Consider the following 12,669-nt stretch of genomic DNA (forward strand, 5'->3'; position numbering starts at 1 on the left):
TGGTTAATTAGACTTCATACTTTCCATACAAACACACCTGGTGCTTGGCCGTGCGAATTTACGTTTCCTACGCTAATGGTCCGCCCTGCTCGCTCTGTGATTGGCTAGTTGTCGATACCGTCGCCGTTCTGATTGGTTAGGTTTAGGCAAGGGGCGTGAGATTGGTTAGGGTTATTAGGAATCAAAACCCTCTGTTTTTCGATCAAAAACAAAAACAAAAACATTTCGTTGTCGGCAGGATTCGAGTCTCATCCTCTCTCTCTCTCCACCTTTCACGCTTAAGCAGCCTTACGCAATAAATGCTAAACGCTCCACAACAATCTTTTTTGAATGAATACATAAATACAAACACACCTGGTGCTTGGCCGTGCGAATTTACGTTTCCTACGCTAATGGCCCGCCCTACTCGCTCTGTGATTGGCTAGTTGTAAATACCGTCGTCGTTCTGATTGGTTAGGTTTAGGCAAGGGGCGTGAGATTGGTTAGGGTTGTTAGGAATCAAAACCCTCTGTTTTTCGATCAAAAACAAAAACAAAAACACTTCGTTGTCGGCAGGATTCGAACCTGCGCGGGGAGACCCCAATGGATTTCTAGTCCATCGCCTTAACCACTCGGCCACGACAACTGGTCCACTATATGTGACTATGTGCCTTTATAATCATATCAAATCATGATGACTTTGGATATGAATAATTATGTTATCGTAATGCGATCCTGCCAGTATCGACAATGTGGCTGGCTTATACAGCAGCCTGGGTTGTGTGCTGTGTAGGCTATTGGTGAAGTAGCTACCTGCCTAATAAGAAAAGCGCAACAACAGCAAAGATGAATGCCAAAATTGATATAACTCATTAAGTCAAACCCAGAGAGAGTGCTATTTAAAAAATTGTGAACGGAGACGCGACTGCACTTGTATTGCTATTCTTTTGTAATCCAGCTACACTCACATTAGATTATAGCACAGGTTTTGATCAGCAGCAGCTCCTGATAGAGTTCAGAGTTCTGACCGAAAATGGAGCCAGGTTCCTCCGCAGAAAAAGTATAAACTAATTCTAAGGTAATAAAGAATGCATTTGTGTTTGGGATTATTTACAGCTGTTATTTTAAGAATGAAAATATTTGGGCAGCTAACTTTTCATGGCGACTTCTTTAGGTTAGTGTAATAGAGCTAAATGTCGGACGTATACTTATCTTCTCGCTTGGCTTTGCTGTGACGACGATGGCGACATGGCCGAAAATTAACGATGGAGTTACATCCGACCCGCCTGTGATTAAAGCCACCCAACAAGACTAGACGGCGCAAAAAAGTACTGTTGGCAGAAAGCGTTTGCATGGATAACTAATTTTATGAACTAGCACGGCAATTGCGTCTATTGTAGAAAAGTGAGTCACGTGACCTCGTAGCCACTTAGGCCTGTTTGTGTCAAGTTAGATAAAAAGTTAGGATAAAAACTGCACTTCCGATCTGGTGAGATCTTTATTTCGAACATGCCAAATATAACTAAACAAATAACATACATAACTAAATAAATAATAAATAACTTAAGTATTTAATGTCCAAAAGGGAGTAGGAGGGAGTGAATGCCTCATCAAAACCGGCCTCCTTTTTTTTTTTTTTTTTACAGATGTATCATATAGCCTAACTTAATTTTAAACATGAAAACAAAGTCACGTTACGGTGCCCGTTCCCAACTCTATTCTACCATCTCACATCACTTCAATATGGCATTTTGAAAACCTGTTCAAATGCGTTAAATGTTCCACAAAATAGCATTTAACATCGATATTTTGATTATATAAAGGGCCGCTTTTCAGGGGTGTAATAATACTTCATTCCAGTACTTAAGTATTTTGTGGGAGTATTTGTACTTTAGTTTCATACCATTTTTAAGGTGTATGTTATGAAGACATAAACTTCAATAAAGTGACAAAAAATCAATAAACCTGTGGGAGCAAACACTTGTATCAGTTTATTTATGTGAAATTAGTAAGGCTAGACTCTACTCTGGCACATTAGTGCATCTCGGGTTTAGACTGAATTTGCACTTGAAAATGAAAATTCAGTTTACTCATCAAACAATTCAAACTGACTGGGCAGACAGCCAATCATAATGGGGTGGCACCTAGACACTCCCAAGACACGTCCCTGATTTCATGTACTTAAGTACTGAAAGTAAAGGTACAAGTAAATCATTTTTACAAAAAGCAAGTGGTAGGAATTTTGAGAACTATGAAGTTTATGTCTTCATAACATACACCTTAAAAATGGTATGAAACTAAAGTACAAATACTCCCACAAAATACTTAAGTACTGGAATGAAGTATTATTACACCCCTGAAAAGCGGCCCTTTATATAATCAAAATATCGATGTTAAATGCTATTTTGTGGAACATTTAACGCATTTGAACAGGTTTTCAAAATGCCATATTGAAGTGATGTGAGATGGTAGAATAGAGTTGGGAACGGGCACCGTAACGTGACTTTGTTTTCATGTTTAAAATTAAGTTAGGCTATATGATACATCTGTAAAAAAAAAAAAAAAAAAGGAGGCCGGTTTTGATGAGGCATTCACTCCCTCCTACTCCCTTTTGGACATTAAATACTTAAGTTATTTATTATTTATTTAGTTATGTATGTTATTTGTTTAGTTATATTTGGCATGTTCGAAATAAAGATCTCACCAGATCGGAAGTGCAGTTTTTATCCTAACTTTTTATCTAACTTGACACAAACAGGCCTAAGTGGCTACGAGGTCACGTGACTCACTTTTCTACAATAGACGCAATTGCCGTGCTAGTTCATAAAATTAGTTATCCATGCAAACGCTTTCTGCCAACAGTACTTTTTTGCGCCGTCTAGTCTTGTTGGGTGGCTTTAATCACAGGCGGGTCGGATGTAACTCCATCGTTAATTTTCGGCCATGTCGCCATCGTCGTCACAGCAAAGCCAAGCGAGAAGATAAGTATACGTCCGACATTTAGCTCTATTACACTAACCTAAAGAAGTCGCCATGAAAAGTTAGCTGCCCAAATATTTTCATTCTTAAAATAACAGCTGTAAATAATCCCAAACACAAATGCATTCTGTATTACCTTAGAATTAGTTTATACTTTTTCTGCGGAGGAACCTGGCTCCATTTTCGGTCAGAACTCTGAACTCTATCAGGAGCTGCTGCTGATCAAAACCTGTGCTAGAATCTAATGTGAGTGTAGCTGGATTACAAAAGAATAGCAATACAAGTGCAGTCGCGTCTCCGTTCACAATTTTTTAAATAGCACTCTCTGGGTTTGACTTATGAGTTATATCAATTTTGGCATTCATCTTTGCTGTTGTTGCGCTTTTCTTATTAGGCAGGTAGCTACTTCACCAATAGCCTACACAGCACACAACCCAGGCTGCTGTATAAGCCAGCCACATTGTCGATACTGGCAGGATCGCATTACGATAACATAATTATTCATATCCAAAGTCATCATGATTTGATATGATTATAAAGGCACATAGTCACATATAGTGGACCAGTTGTCGTGGCCGAGTGGTTAAGGCGATGGACTAGAAATCCATTGGGGTCTCCCCGCGCAGGTTCGAATCCTGCCGACAACGAAGTGTTTTTGTTTTTGTTTTTGATCGAAAAACAGAGGGTTTTGATTCCTAACAACCCTAACCAATCTCACGCCCCTTGCCTAAACCTAACCAATCAGAACGACGACGGTATTTACAACTAGCCAATCACAGAGCGAGTAGGGCGGGCCATTAGCGTAGGAAACGTAAATTCGCACGGCCAAACACCAGGTGTGTTTGTATTTATGTATTCATTCAAAAAAGATTGTTGTGGAGCGTTTAGCATTTATTGCGTAAGGCTGCTTAAGCGTGAAAGGTGGAGAGAGAGAGAGAGGATGAGACTCGAATCCTGCCGACAACGAAATGTTTTTGTTTTTGTTTTTGATCGAAAAACAGAGGGTTTTGATTCCTAATAACCCTAACCAATCTCACGCCCCTTGCCTAAACCTAACCAATCAGAACGGCGACGGTATCGACAACTAGCCAATCACAGAGCGAGCAGGGCGGACCATTAGCGTAGGAAACGTAAATTCGCACGGCCAAGCACCAGGTGTGTTTGTATGGAAAGTATGAAGTCTAATTAACCACTATGCGTTAACTGCCTTACACCAGCTAAATTTGCCTACAATAATATATTTAAATACAAATAAGTATAAGCGGCCAGAAAACATGACGAACAGCACTAACGTCTGTGCATCTTGTAATTATTCACAGGTATTAAATACCACACAAAAAGGGACAAGCATGGATTTGCAGTTTTCTCATAATTATCTGTATTGAAAATAAAATGCTCTCCTGTTGAAAATCCAGTACAAAGTCACAGCTGACAGAAACAGCCATTCACTCTCAAATGTGTGGAGCCCCATAATATGACTGCTCTATTAAAACTTGCATTGCATTTGTATGCATTTAACACACTCGCTATTAATCAGTATGACATTGAGCAGACTGACTATTCTGTTAATATAGTTTGCATGACAAAAAAACAATTTTTCATAACCTTAAACACATTTACAGAGTTCAAAGGCTTCTGTAACCTCTCTTCAATGCCTAAGTTACACCAACTACTCATATGCATCTTGATGTATATTCATCTTAATGCGTAACATCTGTGCCCAAGAGCAATTCGTACTGTTCCATTTGGGACAAGTACATTACCATGAAACCACTACACGTTTAAAACTGAAATGGCACAATATATTCAATGATTTATTAAAAGTATACACGTTCTAAAACAGCTCAATTACTTCAATAGAGTATTGCCCGACATCCTTCTTTGTCTTCATCTTATTGAGCTCTTGAAGGCTTCCCTCAATCTTTCCAAGCTCAGAAACCAGTCTCACCTGTGGACACAAAAGAAGGGAATTTCGGTGAAAATTTGTTCTCTTGGATAACTTTTCTGCTGTAGCGGTTTTTCTGATGAGCTGCAGTGATCTACAGGCTGTTTCAATTTCAATTTTATTTATAAAGCCCATTATCACAAAACAGAGTTTGCCTCAGAGGGCTTTACATTATACGACATCCCTCTGCCCTTAGACCCTCACATCGTCTAAGGAAAAACTCCCCCCAAAAAAACCCTGTAGCTTGGGGGAAAAAATGGTAGAAACCTCAGGAAGAGCGACTAAGGAGGGATCCCTCTTCCAGGTCAGACAGATGTGCAATAGATGTCGTAAATAACAATTAAATTACAGTAATGACAAAGAGAAAACTGTTAAATACAGTTGCTTTAGCTCGGCCCAAAACCAATCCCTGGACATTATAAACCATATATTATATACTATATTATAACCATGATGATAAAATCACACCAAATGCTCATTTGTTTTACAGAATATTTAACCTGCAGCTACAAAGCAGACAAAAGACAGCAAGACTGTTTGGTACCTGAGACTTAACAAATTTGTGCAGGTTCAGCAGTAAGCCTTTGGCCTCTGGAGTCATCACGAGCACTGTGAAGTGGGCATCAAGCAGCAAGCATACCCAATCCATGATCTGCAATCAAATGCATAGGAAAGCTGAGTTAACCCTTTAAAAGGCATTGTAACCACACAGCTGACATGTTTTGTGATCATATTGCTTTACTAAAAACTTGGTCAAACCCAATTTCATTTTATACAGATGTTTTTACAATGCATTTAAATAGTTTTATTATAGTGTTATTCTGTTCAGTTCTATTTTTATTATATTAAATTGACTGTTATTTTCTACCATACATTTTAAACTGATTTTGTCACTAGATTCATTACTATTTGTAATTTTTTTCTTCTTATATTTATTCTATTTCTTTATTTGATGAAGTTACTTTTATTTTAAGATTTTTCTTATATAACATTGACTATTTTACCACATATTTCATACGGAATTTTTACTGGATTCATTTTTATTTGTATCTATTAATTTTTATGTTTACTGTATGAAGTTACTTATATTTTCTGACTTCTGTTACATTATATTGACTTTTGCACTTTTACAATGCACTATTCTAAGATTTTTTCTAATAAATTGATGCATTTTGGTAACAGTCCATGGTCTATAATGTATAATTTTTTGCGAAGGCATTTCTTAAGTGTGACTGTTAAAGGGTTTTGATAATAGAATTCTTTTCAAACTGTAATGACCTCATGGTAGCATCCCACCGTTTCTTTAAGACCATTTTAAGGTAAAAAAAAAAATAAAATAAAAAAAATAACATAGTTTAGCGGGAATTCTGAAAATCACAATTCCAGTGCTTTTACATGTTTGTTGCATAATACAAGTTTGTAAAAACTGTTGCAAAAAGTCTCCATCTTTTTATGCTGTGTCAATGCACTGTGGCTGAACTTGATTAAAACAGACCGCACACAGTTCAGGTCAGAATGTGACTCTGACATCAACCATGTCTGTATTATTCCACAATCTGTCAGCAAAATATTTTTTCCGCCTCCGGAACTTGTCACTTAATGTGTCCCGGTGAGACAGATACAAGCTGAGCCAATATGTCAAGTGTGGCCACCCTAATTATCTCGTTAGATGCTGACACCGACCTGAGTTAGACTTGGTGATCTCAATCCGTGCATTTGTGGGAAAGCATCCTGGGAATATTTTAGGTAGAGGAACTGCAGGTACTGGAGGAAAAGCTGATTGGAGAGAACATGCATCTAGTTAGTGTTTTGAAAATGTGCAGTGGGTATGGCTGCCTGTTTTATTTTTAGAGATGTGGCAAAAAATAACCAGCTGTTACTCACAACAACCTGCTGGGAGGTAAGATCTTTCAGGTGTGGGAGGAGGAAAGAGTCGCTGTACGCCGTCTGCAGGACCTCATTTCTGTGCAGCTTGAGTTAAGAACTAATACATAGCAAATTCAAATCACTCAACACAAAAAAAGGTTGCCATTATGCTATCTAACCTTTAAATATAAAGTGTTACTGACACAAAAAAAGTAAGCATCTGCTTCATCGTGAACAACAAAATGTCACAGAATGGTAAAAAAATATTGTGTCTGAGTGACAGCGCACTGGCAGGATACAGTAGAACAGCTTTGTGTAACCCCACTGGACAGATTTGTTCTGTTGAAGTCGAGGTCTTTTCTTTGTCTTCCGCTCTGGTGCCACCTCCACTGACGCTGTCTGAATGCTCCATGTCAACCAAGGTGGGGCTGAAACCATTCTGCAAAGCAGCCGGCCCACGCTCTCTGGCCATTAGAGTTTCCATGAAGGAGAGACACTGTCAGGCTCCAGGCTCACTTTCTCTGCATCGACGTCTGGCATACTGCAAGACCAGGGTATAGTAACACACTGTTTATTTGTTCCTTTTTTACATTTTACATGACACTGAATCAGGCAAATGATCAGATTTTTGACCTGCTAAATCACAAAAATATGTTACTTTAGTGCCCCACAGTGGTAGTATCAAAACAACATCAATTTACACCGGTATTACAGTTTAAATTCTCAATCTCAACCCATGCCCGACCGGTCGGGTTCAGGCAGTAAATGTGCGCTGATTGGCCGGGTCTGGTAGGGCTGAGAATAAAAATAAAGGGGAAAAAAAAACACTTTGTTTTTCAAAGTAAATAAATAAAACAAAATTATAAGAGAACACTCTGAACATAATTTATGTAAGAATAATTCAGTAAAAATGTAAATACAACATATATTAGCCTGTATTGATTGACAGAGTGATTGACTGATTGATTGATATCAATGGACATCAGAGGGAGCAGCAACCATCCCTCCCAACCGAAGCAGGGAGCTTCTCTGGCGGGGAAATACAGCGAGGAGTCAGTGATCCACTGAGTTGGTTCATTTTCCACTGGTTAGCTCGCCACACTGCTGGTGTGTCCCTGGCGTTAGAAGCCGATTAGAGCTTTTTTAAGGAGGTCAGGCTTGGTCGGGCTCAGGGTCAGTATTTTATGTAATGATATCGGACGGGGGGTGTGGGATTCAACTCACATGGATCGGTTTGGTTCAGGTTTTAGTTCAGGTTTTGGCCTGTTGAGAACTCTACTTACAGTGTTTATTGAAGGGGTTGTGTACTTGAGAACCATCAGTTTTACCTGATAAAGGCCTTCAGGCAGGCACAGGTGATAGCCTCGGGGATGTCAGGGAAGAACTGCAGGCAGAGCTGACACAGAAAGTAGTCCTTCCTCTCCAGGGCCAGAAGCACAAGGTCAGGACACACACTGTGGAGGGCCATGATGAAAAATGGTCACATTCAACAGAAATAACACTGGTTGATCTTCTGTACTAAATTATGACATTTGCATTCAAATTCTGGTTTAGAAATACATTCTGCACACTGAATATCGATTTAACAGTTTTGACAGTCGATATTTCAGCTCTGAGTTACTTTCACATTGAAGATTCTGTATGCGACATTCAGAGGATTCATATCGCAGCAAACTATTTGCCTGCTTGTTGTGTAAGTGCCCTGATCTCAGCTTCTTTGTTTGTTGTGTTTAACAGTCTGACTGCACGTTCGTGTTAGTGCATGCAAGTCTCTGTGTGTATCCTATTGACCAACTACTCGCCATTCTGCACTGCCCTCATGCAGCGTTTACCACTAAACTCAGGATGGCGTTGTCACAGACGTGTAGCACGAACCCTCTGATTCCCCCGGTTAACTGTGTCAGCGCTGTGGCTGTTGTCAGTGCTGTATTTTGAGTTGGCACTATTAGCTGCTGGCTGCCTGCTCAGCCACCTCCATGTTGAGAACTGTGTGTAGATAATCCTGCCCCCAACTTTAATTTGTGTACACAAGCCACCTTTTTTCGCCCTCAAATACTTGTTTTTTACACATTTAGATGGGCAGAGGATGCATTCAAAAGCGAGAGAAACGCTGCTACGACGCTCAAGCATTCCCGAGCACCTGTTTTTAATGACAAGACGGCTACATTCTGAAATAAAAAGAGTTCAACATTTGGAAAGCAATAGCATGCACCGCATGTCATGTGACATGGAACAACAAATCACAGCCGGCAGTCTCTTTCTTCTGTAAATATCAGTCAGTGGTAAATATGGAGGGGGTACTGATCACTTTATTGTGGAGGAACACAGAGCTTTACACCTGCCCCAAAGAGAATATACTACACCTAATAAACAACACCTGGAAGAAATTTAGCTCTACACGCAGGGTTTCTAGTAAGTAGGCTTTGATACAGTGCTGATTATGGTCACTTAGCAACCTCATACGCAGCCTGCATCCTGCTCTTGAAGTTCTCAGAGTAATCACAGGAGTAGCACCCAGCGTGTGTCCCAGCTTTAAATCATACATATTCTCTGAATGCCACATACCTCTCCTTTAAAGAAATACAATATCACCTGGGTTCTGTTGCCATCCCTTACTGACCTGTGGCAGAGGCAGCGAGTGTGCACCAGCTGTGCCAGGCTGCTGGGGGTGTAGAAGGCTGGATCTTCAAGACTCCGGGACACAAGAGTTGATGCTAGCTGTCCCACTGAGGGCTGCAGGTCCTGGATGTCTGTCCTTGAGAGGAGCACTTCCACCTCTTTCTGGACCTCTTCTACTGATGCCGTCTGGAGGAGGACATTTAAATATTTCATTTATCTTATTGTTAGTCTATAAAAATCAGTTTTCCCAGGCATTTTCATGGACAAAATTTCAAAACTTTTCCGTGACTTATCAAGGACCCATATTTTTTTTTTCTTGCCCTTCTTGCCAGGTGCTTTCAAATATATTAAATGCTCGATGTAGAACTTCATTCAAACATATTTTTGAAGCACTGGCATACATGGGAGAGAGAGGAAATGCAAAAAAAAAGAAAAAAGAAAAAGAAATGTATGTGATGGTAAACAAATGGTCACACGTCAACACATATTAGAGCTACGTTACACCAACAACTTCAGAAAATACATTTGTTGTTATGTTTCATCATCTGGAAGAGTATCTACTGAAGATTACTGTAAAAAGATCCAATACACACAACAAAATTTCATGACTTTTCAAAAAATGATTTTTACTAATTCCATGACTTCTCTAGGCCTGGAAAACGTGATTGTGAAATTCCCTGACTTCTTCACGTTTTCCACGATCGTGGGAACCCTGAAATATTCATTTTTTGTCAATGCTGTTTCAGTATTTTGCAGGAGAGACATTAAAAATATATTTTTTTACCTTGATGAGCTCCAGAACTTGCTCATTTGTGAAAGTAGGTGCTGCCTGGCTCTTACGGGTTGTTCTCTGTGTGGAAAGAGAAAAAAAAAATCAAAACAAAGATGACACCACTGACAGGAGCATTACTGGACCATTACTCTTTAGGTAACGTTACATTCAAACATACACAGAACTTTAAACGGCAAAAGCAGTGAACTGCTAATTTGCAAAAAGTGTTTCACAAGTGGGTGCATGTTAATTCAGGAATTTTATGAGCTGTTTTGTGATACAGACTTCTTTACATACTAATTTAGATTACCATCATAGATAAATCTACTAATAAACAATACAGTGGCCCTGTAGTATTATGAATTTTCCTCTTACCACAAGACAAAATCTTATACGTTTTGTGAACAATGTAACTACTGTAAATGACTATTTCATATGGAGCTAGTGTCAATTAGCCGTTGATCTGGGAAACACTGTAAGCAAAAGCAACGGTGTGTGGGACTGATGCACCAGCAATTCATACAGCAGCTGTTGAGCCTCTTTCCATCTGTGAAACTTTTCTTATATTGTCATGAAAATGTCTCCAACATACCGTCTTCCTGGTCTCCACTGTCCGGGAGGGATGAGCTTTCTCTTCATGCAGAATGTTATTCCAAGACGGTACAGAAGTGGGAGCTTTGGACTCTTAAGCAGCAGGAAAAAAAACCCACACTGAACTGAGTGAACATGCACATTTTTGCAGTATTATTTATAAAGACTAAATTAGTGTTATCGGGCATCAAAATTTTCTGTTTAATTTATGTCTTTCGCATAAAGTTTGGATTGCTGCAGGAGCACTACTACGAATTCCCTTTAGCTCACCTTCAGTCTTGACCTGCCTTAGTTTTCCCAGAGCAGAGGCCAGGTTAGATTTGGGGCACTCATATGGAATAACAGAGAGCGTTTTCCCGTGTGGGATGAACAACTTGTTTGAATAACTCCACAGCTGAATCAAAGAGAGAGGAAAAAAGGTGAACACAAACAGAAATTAATGGCACATAGTTTAACAGCGTGCACTTGTAAACTAGCCCAACTCGTCTATTTATGCATCAATATTAAGATTGTAAACTGCCATTAAGTTGTGAGGAGGGACAGTGAGCCCCGTCACAGTGGAGAGCAGACACAATGCTCTACCAAAGTCATACAGTCCTCCATCAGCACCCAGCAGCTGGAAGGACAGGGAACTTTGGCCTGCAGTACAAAGAACACTGAAGGAAGCATGAGTGGGCGGTGGGTGCGTACTTCTAACCTCAGCAACATAAGCTCATGTACACACTGGCGATTAAGCTAAAAAAAAAAAATCATTAACAGTATATTGATTCATTCACTGATATTATAACAGAAATGCTAGAGAACAATTTGCTTTGCACTTCATACACCAAAGCATTCCTACCTGTCCGTAGATTTTACCCGCCATCTCTTTCCCTGCCTGGAGCGTCTGGAAATTGGTATTCCAGATGCAGAGGAAGTCTGAAAAATCAAAGACAGAGAGCCATTCAAGAACCACACAACACACACACACACACACACACACCCACACACACACTTGCGTCAGATACTGAAGTCACATAGCTGCAGGTCATCATTCTTGTGTATTTATTCTATTCTAAAAAACAACCCCCACATGTCAAAATTAATGCAATTAATTTAAATGATAGCCTTGTATCTATTTTAACTCTAATAGTTTGTCCATGAATTTATTTTAGTTTAAAAAGAAAACAAATTTTCCTGTCATTTCCCCACAGGACAAGAAAAACAAATTCAGACCAGTCAATGATCAAAAAAAAACCAAAGCAAAACACAACAACAAATATAGCCTTATAAGAAATGCCTGCCTGCACAGTCTCACTATTTTTTTAAAAGTTGTTTTTTTGGCATTTTCACTGTAATTGGACAATTAACACTGTGACAGTATAGAGGCAGACTAGAAACAGGGGTAATGAGAGAGAGCTATGAAATGCAACAAAGGGTCATCCCACAGTTGAACCCAGGACACTGAAATTACGTGGCAGAGCAGTATCCATGTAACTATCAGGGTGCCCCCCCATTCTGATTACTGAGTTTAGATTTTGTCAATGTAAAAAAAAACAACATATAAATAAAAACAACTTAGATGTGAAGGGTTGGGTAGATGTTTCATTTATATTTTCGTACTATTAGTTGCAATCTGCAAGCTCATCATTAGATGTCACTATACTGCACACACTAGACCTTAAAGACTGCCCAAGCAGAGATGTGTTTTATTCAATTTAATGTGTGTGCAATGCTAACCCCAATTGTGTTATATTGTGCTTATATTTTATATTCTTATATATTTTTTGTGTTTTTTGTCATGTTTTTATTTTGTTTTATTTTCAATTATCACTCATCACTCACTTTTTCCTTTACTTTTGTTTCCTGGGCTGCTGTATTTAGTGGATTTCCTCAGTGTGGGGTCAGTACAGATAATCTTAGTGTAAAGCTTTTTTTT

General features: G+C 39.2%; 2 non-coding genes and 1 pseudogene across 2 annotated transcripts; 1 reads left to right on the top strand and 2 right to left on the bottom strand.

Moving 5' to 3' along the window:
* Window positions 1-543: 543 nt before the first annotated feature.
* On the bottom strand, window positions 544-625 carry trnas-aga. The gene has a single exon. It is a non-coding gene; the product is annotated as a tRNA-Ser (tRNA).
* A 2,898-nt stretch (window positions 626-3,523) lies between these two features.
* On the top strand, window positions 3,524-3,605 carry trnas-aga. The gene has a single exon. It is a non-coding gene; the product is annotated as a tRNA-Ser (tRNA).
* A 1,034-nt stretch (window positions 3,606-4,639) lies between these two features.
* On the bottom strand, window positions 4,640-11,682 carry LOC121941681 (annotated as a pseudogene).
* Window positions 11,683-12,669: the final 987 nt, after the last annotated feature.

Source organism: Plectropomus leopardus, chromosome 4 (assembly GCF_008729295.1).
Source record: "Plectropomus leopardus isolate mb chromosome 4, YSFRI_Pleo_2.0, whole genome shotgun sequence".
Taxonomy (NCBI): Eukaryota; Metazoa; Chordata; class Actinopteri; order Perciformes; family Serranidae; genus Plectropomus; species Plectropomus leopardus.